This window comes from Alligator mississippiensis, chromosome 2 (assembly GCF_030867095.1).
Source record: "Alligator mississippiensis isolate rAllMis1 chromosome 2, rAllMis1, whole genome shotgun sequence".
Lineage (NCBI taxonomy): Eukaryota > Metazoa > Chordata > Crocodylia > Alligatoridae > Alligator > Alligator mississippiensis.
In genome coordinates, this window is record NC_081825.1 from 303,641,942 (window position 1) to 303,651,206 (window position 9,265).

Genomic DNA, 9,265 nt, shown 5'->3' on the forward strand with positions numbered 1-9,265 from the left:
CCCCAGGGTAGGGGAGAGCACCACCTCCCTCGGGAGCCCGTTCCAGACCTTGGCCACTCGAACTGTGAAGAAGTTCTTCCTAATGTCCAATCTAAATCTGCTCTCTGCTAGCTTGTGGACATTATTTCTTGTAACCCCCGGGGGCGCCTTGGTGAGTAAAGCCTCACCAATTCCCATTTGTGCCCCCGTGATGAACTTATAGGCAGCCACAAGGTCGCCTCTCAACCTTCTCTTGCGGAGGCTGAAAAGGTTCAGTTTCTCTAGTCTCTCCTCGTAGGGCTTGGTCTGCAGGCCCTTAACCATACGAGTGGCCCTTCTCTGGACTCTCTCCAGGTTATCCACATCCCTCTTGAAGTGTGGCGCCCAAAACTGCACTCAGTACTCCAACTGCGGTCTGACCAGCGCCCGATAGAGGGGAAGTATCACCTCCTTGGACCTATTCGTCATGCATCTGCTGATGCACGATAAAGTGCCATTGGCTTTTCTGATGGCTTCGTCACACTGCCGGCTCATGTTCAACTTGGAGTCCGCTAGGACTCCAAGATCCCTTTCCACTTCCGTGCCACCCAGCAGGTCATTCCCTAGGCTGTAGGTGTGCTGGACATTTTTCCTCCCTAGGTGCAGCACTTTGCATTTCTCCTTGTTGAACTGCATCCTGTTGTTTTCTGCCCACTTGTCCAACCTGTCCAGGTCTGCCTGCAGCTGTTCCCTGCCCTCCGGCGTGCCCACTTCTCCCCACAGCTTTGTGTCATCTGCAAACTTGGACAGAGTACATTTCACTCCCTCGTCCAAGTCACTGATGAAGACATTAAAGAGTATCGGTCCAAGGACCGAGCCCCGTGGGACCCCACTGCCCACACCCTTCCAGGTCGAAACCGACCCATCCACCACGACTCTCTGGGTGCGACCCTCCAGCCAATTCGCCACCCAGCGGACTGTGCAGTCATCCACATCACAGCCTCTTAACTTGTTCACCAGTATGGGGTGGGATACCGTATTGAAGGCCTTCCTGAAGTCTAGGTATATGACATCCACCCCTCCTCCTGTGTCCAGGTGTTTTGTAACCTGGTCATAAAAAGAGACTAGATTGGTCAGGCACGATCTGCCTGCTACGAACCCGTGCTGGCTTGCCCTCAGCATAATTCATAAATCTATGCGCCCAACATTGGGCTCAAACCCACGACCCTGAGATTAAGAGTCCCATGCTCTACCGACTGAGCTAGCCAGGCACTGTAGTGAAATAGTTGGGTGCTGTGAAACCTTAACCGGACCTTAACTACAGCAGAGTGGCCAAGGGCAAGATCTCAGGCAATGACAAGAGGACACTGTTGTTTTATATTTCAGTATGCAAAAAATTCACAAGTCATATGTCCCATACCGCATCGTGACTTAAACATTTCAGTAATTTCATAAGACCTGGTAAGATTGCTCACTGGTCTCAAGTTACTCCGATGCCTAAACCTTTGCCTGGTCACTCCTGCATGTGCAAATTCCTCCTCTGTTTCTATAGGCTGGAGAGATTATGAGGAAAAGAAAATATTTGGAAAGTAACTGACTTCCAAAATGTAATGCTTCAGTTGAATAAATTATTTGATTAATATTGTTTAACCACCTCTTCTATTGATTAAATCTATTTATGTACCAGACTGGAGGTTCTTACTCAAAAAATTACCATAGACTCAAGAAAAGTCAGGTAATAGGAATAGTTTTGATAAAGGCTTGTTGCATAAAAGATTTCAAATCCCTTTGCAATTACATGAAAAATAAGAGTGGCGGGTTAGATTTATTTATTACAGGAGATTCAGAAAGTTGTTTTAATGTCTTGCCAGAAACTAAGCATCAGGAATAAGAAACACAAATGAAATACCGGAGTAGGATTATTTGTTTCATGTGCTAACACAAATCAGGCATTAAGACTGACGGGTAAAAGTTATTTGCATGTAATTTAAGTTGAAATATTAGCCCTGTAAAATAAAACTTACAGGAGTCCAAACCTCACTGGCTTGCTATATACAATTAGACCCCAATCTCCCAAACAGATGCGCATCGGCAGACTCCATTGACTTTCGAGAGGCTGCAGGCAGAGGTCTGTCTGCATACATCTCTTGGCCTGATCAGGCTTTTAGCGTTCACCGCAAGTCATCAAAACTGATCTCATCCTGCTTCTCCAGCGACATGGAAATGTGACCTATTTGGAGTAGGCAGCTGACACAAACGTGTTCCAGCAAAGTTACAAATTGCTTTGAAGTATGGAAAAGTACAGGGTTTTATTTGAAAAAATGTATGGGTGTATAGACCGAATGGAAATACAAATTTGTCGAACTCAACCGGAATATTATTACCCCTACTAGAGTTGTCTGAGGTCTTCCTCCAAGATATCCCTTAATGACACTTTGAGGCAAGAGAAGCAATTTCCACTCAGGTTCTTACGATAAGGACATTTCCATCCCTGCACATCGCAAATATAATGAGAATGTATTAACCATACCGCTATCCAAATGAATCCATGTAATGGCAAAGCAGGAGGCATCAGTCTGGGACCTGCTACGTCATGGTTGGCATCACGGTGAACCACCGTCTGTGCCTGTCAATTCAGGGTGAATCACTGCAGCATTTTCATATACTTTAAACTTGCAAGGGGCGTGTGAAACAAGGGAAGAGGGGTTAAAATCTGTACAGTGGGAGGAAAACATGGGGCTTAGAGTGGATGAGATAATATCCCATTGCACTGGTCCCTATTAAATGAATCACTGCTTTAGAGGGCTAAGATAGTATTCAGTTCACGTGCTCAGGGAGAAAAGGATAAGGAAATAAGTCAAGGCTTGTCTAGCCTTTAGATGCTGGGAGCCGATTGCCTTCTCAGACAGCAGGAGTACAGAATTAGTTTTAAACATGGGGCCTATAATAGAAGAATTAAGAGGATGGACAGAGATATTTCAATGACCTTGTTCCTTCCGGGGCGATCGCTATGCAGCCGTTATATGAGCAAAACTCATTGACTCCGGGTTAGGTTGCAAAGGGCACAAACGTAGCATTCCTTGAGATTTCTCCCCTGGATTAAGCAACTATAATGCAACATGTTGGATGTACAGTGGACCACGTCTAAAAAAAAAACCTGATGTTATTCATGCAGTTTGGGCATGCAAAATCTATGGAGATGAGGAAACCTCAGCACTGGCGCTCTTGTGAGGTTTCAAGTCCTCCAATCGAGTAATAAATAAGGTGATGATCTCTCGCACAGCACTTTGCGGCTTCCATTTCTGGTCCCTGGAAGACTCTGAGATTTCAGGCTGCTTAAGTGAAAAATCACAAAACCTTGTGATTTATTATGGAAATAATTACCCATTGCAATTCTCTCCTAATCCTCAGAAAAGAGTTTGGACTCCAGTTTGGTTTCAGTCACAGCTGAAGGTTCAGACCGACTCTTATCTTAACTAGATTTCCTTTCTGAAGGCAGCAGCCCTTGAATATAGACCATTCCACTTTCACCCTGGCAGATGAGATAATCTTGTTGGTAGCACATGGAGTATTTCTCACGCAACCCTGTATTTTGTGCAGAGAAGGCCGGCAACACACTGCAGTGAATAATACTGTGTTATTTATAGTTATGAAAGGCCTATGGGAACATTTAAAGGACCATCCTTTAGGAGAAATGCAAAGTGCTGCAAGGAGAAATGCAAAGTGCTGCACCTAGGGAGGAAAAATGTCCAGCACACCTACAGCCTAGGGAATGACCTGCTGGGTGGCACAGAGGTGGAAAGGGATCTTGGAGTCCTAGTGGACTCCAAGATGAACATGAGCCGGCAGTGTGACGAAGCCATCAGAAAAGCCAATGGCACTTTATCCTGCATCAGCAGATGCATGACAAATAGGTCCAGGGAGGTGATACTTCCCCTCTATCGGGCGCTGGTCAGACCGCAGTTGGAGTACTGCGTGCAATTCTGGGTGCCGCACTTCAAGAAGGATGCGGATAACCTGGAGAGGGTCCAGAGAAGGGCCACTCGTATGGTCAAGGGCCTGCAGACCAAGCCCTACGGGGAGAGACTAGAGAAACTGGACCTTTTCAGCCTCCGCAAGAGAAGGTTGAGAGGCGACCTTGTGGCTGCCTATAAGTTCATCACGGGGGCACAGAAGGGAATTGGTGAGGTTTTATTCACCAAGGCACCCACAGGGGTTACAAGAAATAATGGCCACAAGTTAGCAGAGAGCAGATTTAGACTGGACATTAGGAAGAACTTCTTCACAGTTCGAGTGGCCAAGGTCTGGAACGGGCTCCCAAGGGAGGTGGTGCTCTCCCCTACCCTGGGGGTCTTCAAGAGGAGGTTAGACGAGTATCTAGCTGGGATCATCTAGACCCAGCACTCTTTCCTGCCTATGCAGGGGGTCGGACTCGATGATCTATTGAGGTCCCTTCCGACCCTAACATCTATGAATCTATGAATCTCTACACATTGTATGAGCTGTCAAATCCATACCACTGCTATGACATTGCCACCATTTGAGAGGTATTTCTTAAGGATTTCTTGTGTACACTATGACAGACACCACCAAGCTCAGGAAGACTGGTAGCGTGAGTAGCTTGTCTGTGGGTAGCACCAGAAACAACTTGCTCACCACACCAGGAGATCCTTTGTTGCAAAAGTTAAACCATTATGATTCATCTTTTTGATTAAATTGCATCATTTCAGACTTACTGGGTGCATCTACATGTTCATTAAGATGCACCTTAGATCCTGGGGTGTATTTGGTAGCCATGTTGTTTGCATTTCTTTTTGTCTCAGATCATCTAGATGTCTTAGTTCAGAGGTTTCATCTCTGAACCTTAGATCCTGCGTGTTTAGTTTAGTACTTGCTTAAGAAAGTACTAAGTAAATGCACAGTGCTTAAAGTTACTGTGCAGTAGTGCCGGCACATAGTTATTTAGTGACGCTTACTGCGCATTAGCCTAATACCACTGCACAGTAGGCTATTAGCACGGTTTGTGCTGACATGCTACTGCACAGCATTATTAGGCTAATGCGCAGTAAGTGTCTCATGTAGATGCACCCACTGAGGCATATCCTGCTCTCATAGGCCAAGATGCACATGCACCTTCATTGCAGGGGTCGTGGGCACTTCAGCTGAGCTGCACCTTCCCTCATGACCACAGGGGAAGTCAGCCCCCAGCCCATGTCAAGAACCACTACTGAACCGGACCTGCGGCAGCCAGTGCCTTCTCCTTCGGTCATCAGTGCTTGCTTAGCAGCCCTCCATCGATCTCTGTACTCTCACTCCTCCTCTGAAAAATGAATGCATCCCCTCTGCAGTGCACCAGCACCCCACAGCCTGAGAAGGAAGCCGGCTCTGCTCCTCAGCTCCCAGCCGCGCAGTTGGCGATTTGCTTTGCAGATTTTGTGCTGGATTGAATTTCAGAGCTGGTAGAGTTCTCCAAAGGACTGACTGCATGCATTGAACCTAGTGCCTTGAATTCACATGTAGGGCAATTATTTCAGAGCAGTAACCAGAACACTTCGAGAATAATATCGGCTGTCTTTCCCTACCACCACATTTCCACAAATACCTTCCAATGCCATGGGGCCCCAGATCAACTAATTTAAAGGACCCACTGGCAGAAAATATTTTTCTTTTAACTTTCTATACAACACCAACATGTTGATGGCAACATGCTGCTCCTTTAACTGAAACCTAGTCTCCTCTTGGTCAAAAGGGCCATGTTTACACGTGCATTAATGCACTTTAGTTAATGTGCATTACCAGGCATTTTTACACATGCAAGTGCCGCAGTGCCAGGTGCTTTGAAAAGCATCTGGCACTGCATCGCTTGCAGATGTATAAGCAGCAAAATCCACGCTGGTGCTGAAAAAACGGCGGCGGCGTACTTTTGAGCTAAAACACATAGAAGTTGTTTTAGTTCAAAAGTGCACGGCTGCCACGTTCTGCGCACTGACGTGCATTTCACCACTTACACAACTGCACACCGCGCAGCACAGTGCACGTCAACTCGCGTGTGGAGCAGACGTGATTAATCGAGTCTGCTCCAGAGCGACGGATCTCCGGCACATCACGGGATGAAAAGGAATCTATATATAAATGCCCTCCATTGTGAGGTATTACGAAAATGCACATTAGCCTGCTTTAACGGACATTAACTAAATAGCACAGTTTTTAAGTGATGCTTAATGTGCATTAGCCTATTTTAACTAAATAGCACAGTTTTTTAGCCATGTTTTAATGTGCATTAAATTAGGCTAATGTGTATTAAAGTGCACATGCAGATGTGTCCACAGTGACCAAGACACACTGAATCAATAGTAAATGAGGTCCCGTTCTTGGAGGTCTGTAGGTACGGAAGACCTGCTGTAAGGAATGGAGCTAGACACCTACTTACCTTTAAAACTCTGGGCCTGGCTGGTTTTTCAGCTTTGAGCAACTAAACAGTTAATGAGTTAAATGCCTAACTCCCATTGGCTTCTAGAGAGAATGGAGCACTTTGCTGCCTTTTTTACCTTTGAATATCTTCCCCAGGCCCTTCGGAGCGACTGCAGAATATTATCTAGCCATGCACTATACCGCCAGATGTTATACTGGGGGCATCAAACTCAGGTGATGTTATACCAGGTGCAGGGCTGGTCCAAGGGCCAGACTGGGCCCACAGAGACAGGGCTGCTGCATGCTGGATCTAGTGTGCACCCTGCACCCAGTGCATGCACCACGTGCAGCACGCGGAGTCGGGGCCAGCACATGCTGCAGGTGGTGTGTGAGGCCAGTCCAAGAGGCACAGGCAGCACTGGATCATACAGCCTTGTACTCCAGATCCAGCTCAAAGGCTGTATCTTTCAGACCCCTGTGTTATATTATTAAAAAGATGTATTTAGGTGAAACACCAGCTAGAAGTCCAGGTCATATTACTAGGAAAAAAAAGGAACAGAACTGTATTTGGATCTGAATTTTTGCTATTGCTTACTAGGTTGATCAGCCAGTACACCCTGCAGGTTCCCTATTAACAGCTAGGTAGTAGTTACCTAGTAGACAAACTAGAATATCTTTCTTCAATCTTTCTGAACCTCATGATCCCAGTGAGAAAAAGTGCATTGGAGCTCTTCTGGTTCATTCATCATGACACCCTTCAGAGAGAGCTAACAAAAAGGAACTGCGGGCACACACGCTTGTGCTGGCTTTAAATCTACAATTTAAAATAAAAACAACTTATCCATCAATAATATGTAAAAACACATTGAGTTGTTATCAATGGCATCAAACAGCTTTCTTGCCAAAATTAATTTTATATATATATTTTTATATTTACGCTTCTGTTGTTAGGTGATTTCCTGATTGAATTCTCACATTTTGTACAGAATATTAGCATATTTTGAATATAAATGCAGATTCTGTTATGGGATTCAATTTCTCTCTGCATTTTAATTCCAAAGCTGTTCTTTTCTGCGTTGTTCATATAAGTAATCAGAATTGTAATCATTTTCGTGCACCTATGGATACATTATGAAGTGGCAAGACAGAAAATATAGCCAAAGGATGTAAAAAGTTATTAAAATGCAAGCTTCGGTTTAGGACCCTGTATGTGAACACGTTGTATATAGTTTTCCACTATAAAGCAAACTGTCTTTTAGTGACTGCGGGACAGAATATAATTCAATGACATTTGTTCAAGGATTCTGAATAGCATTAGTTATTAATCTTGGTTTTTCCCCAGTGTAAAAGCAGATTTTCAGCACTCAATGCAAAAGCTACACCCCCAAATCCTTAGCAATCGGATACTCTAGATATTGATTTAAATGATCTGTTCTGCCATCAGCAGACAGATAAAAGCAAAATTACCCAACCAGGCAAGTGACTGATCAATACAGCAGGGATGGAAGAAATGCTCAGCCCACCGACAGGGACCCAGAGCAGAGTTTAAAACCACTGGCTGTGCCTAGGGAAGGCTCCTGAGAGAGAGTTTCCTTATTGCTTCCCTGGGACATTTCATGCATAGCCCCTGTGAAAAGAAGTGATGAATAGAAGTGGGAAGGACTGATGGTGGGAGGGAAGGGGAGTATGCAGAGAGCTCATGTGAGCTGGAAGAAGTCAAGGGAGAGGACACAAATGGGTGCAGAAGAGGGAAGAATGGGTTTGGGAACCTGGGGAGTGGGGGGACAGTGATTCCATGACAGACTGGTGTGATCTTTGCCTAGGGTTTCTTTTCATAGTCCGCTAAAATCAGTACGAGTTGCTCTATTAACTTCAGTGGCTTTTGGCATGGGTTTCCAAAGGAGCTAGGTATTCACATCTCATTCAGCCCATAGGTATTAGGTACCTAGCTCCTTTATCTTCCATTGCAAGCGACAGTCTCAGTCTCTTGGGGGAAAGATCTGCCAGTTGTGACCATGCGGTGTCTTATCGGCTACCGCACTTACTGTACCAGAGTGAAAAGAGAAAAACCCTCTGGGTATCTTTTGCTAAAGATTACATGCCTTTCTACCCTCTAGGTTTGACTGTTTACAGAGCATTTGCTGAAATATAATTATTCCCAGAGAGGTCTTCTCTGTCCTGGCCGGAAGGTCGGGTCCATGTCAAACAAAGGCATCTGTGATCAGGTTTGAAGATTTTACGCTGTCAGGATCAACAGTTAGGGCTGGTGGATCCTAACTAGGCCTTTTTCCCTATCAGGGATGCTAAACATCTGTTTGCAGAATAATGAAATCCAGACCCCAAGCAGCATCCAGCAGATGTGTAGCACGGGTCAGGGGGACACAAAGCTGGTGGAGATACAGCCCTCCTCCATCATACCTATTCACAGAGCCAGTTTTCACTATAAACTAGAGCAGCCGCAGGGTTGCCAGACTTGTGTACATTGCCGACTTTATTATATTCACCTCCTTGCCAGTCTTTGAACTCAAGCTGTTCAACTCTCACAGGGCCCTTTAAGCAGGGCAATCATCAGAGGGCTGTATTGCTACCAGCGCAGGGCAACACAGCTGGAGTAGGGAGATGGCTAATTCAGCAGATTTAGTAATAATGAAGTGTACTGCAACCAGACCAGACAACTCCAGACCCCACTGGTGCAAGTACTGAGCAAAGGTGCACCACCAAGGCCATCTCTACCCCAGAGACCTCACGGTTTAGGATAATAAAAAGCAAGGAGGTAGGAGGCAGAGAACATTGCAAGTATAGGTGAATAATGGCTTCTTCGAACCGGTGGCCAAATTAACACCAAAGTAAAAAATTAAAGTTTTTGAAACATTTTGTTTCCCCTAAAATGAAATAT

At 45.3% G+C, this 9,265-nt stretch overlaps 1 non-coding gene across 1 annotated transcript; it reads right to left on the minus strand.

The window, feature by feature from the left end:
* Positions 1–1,156: 1,156 nt before the first annotated feature.
* Positions 1,157–1,229, minus strand: TRNAK-CUU (transfer RNA lysine (anticodon CUU)). The gene has a single exon. It is a non-coding gene; the product is annotated as a tRNA-Lys (tRNA).
* Between the last annotated feature and the right edge of the window lie 8,036 nt (positions 1,230–9,265).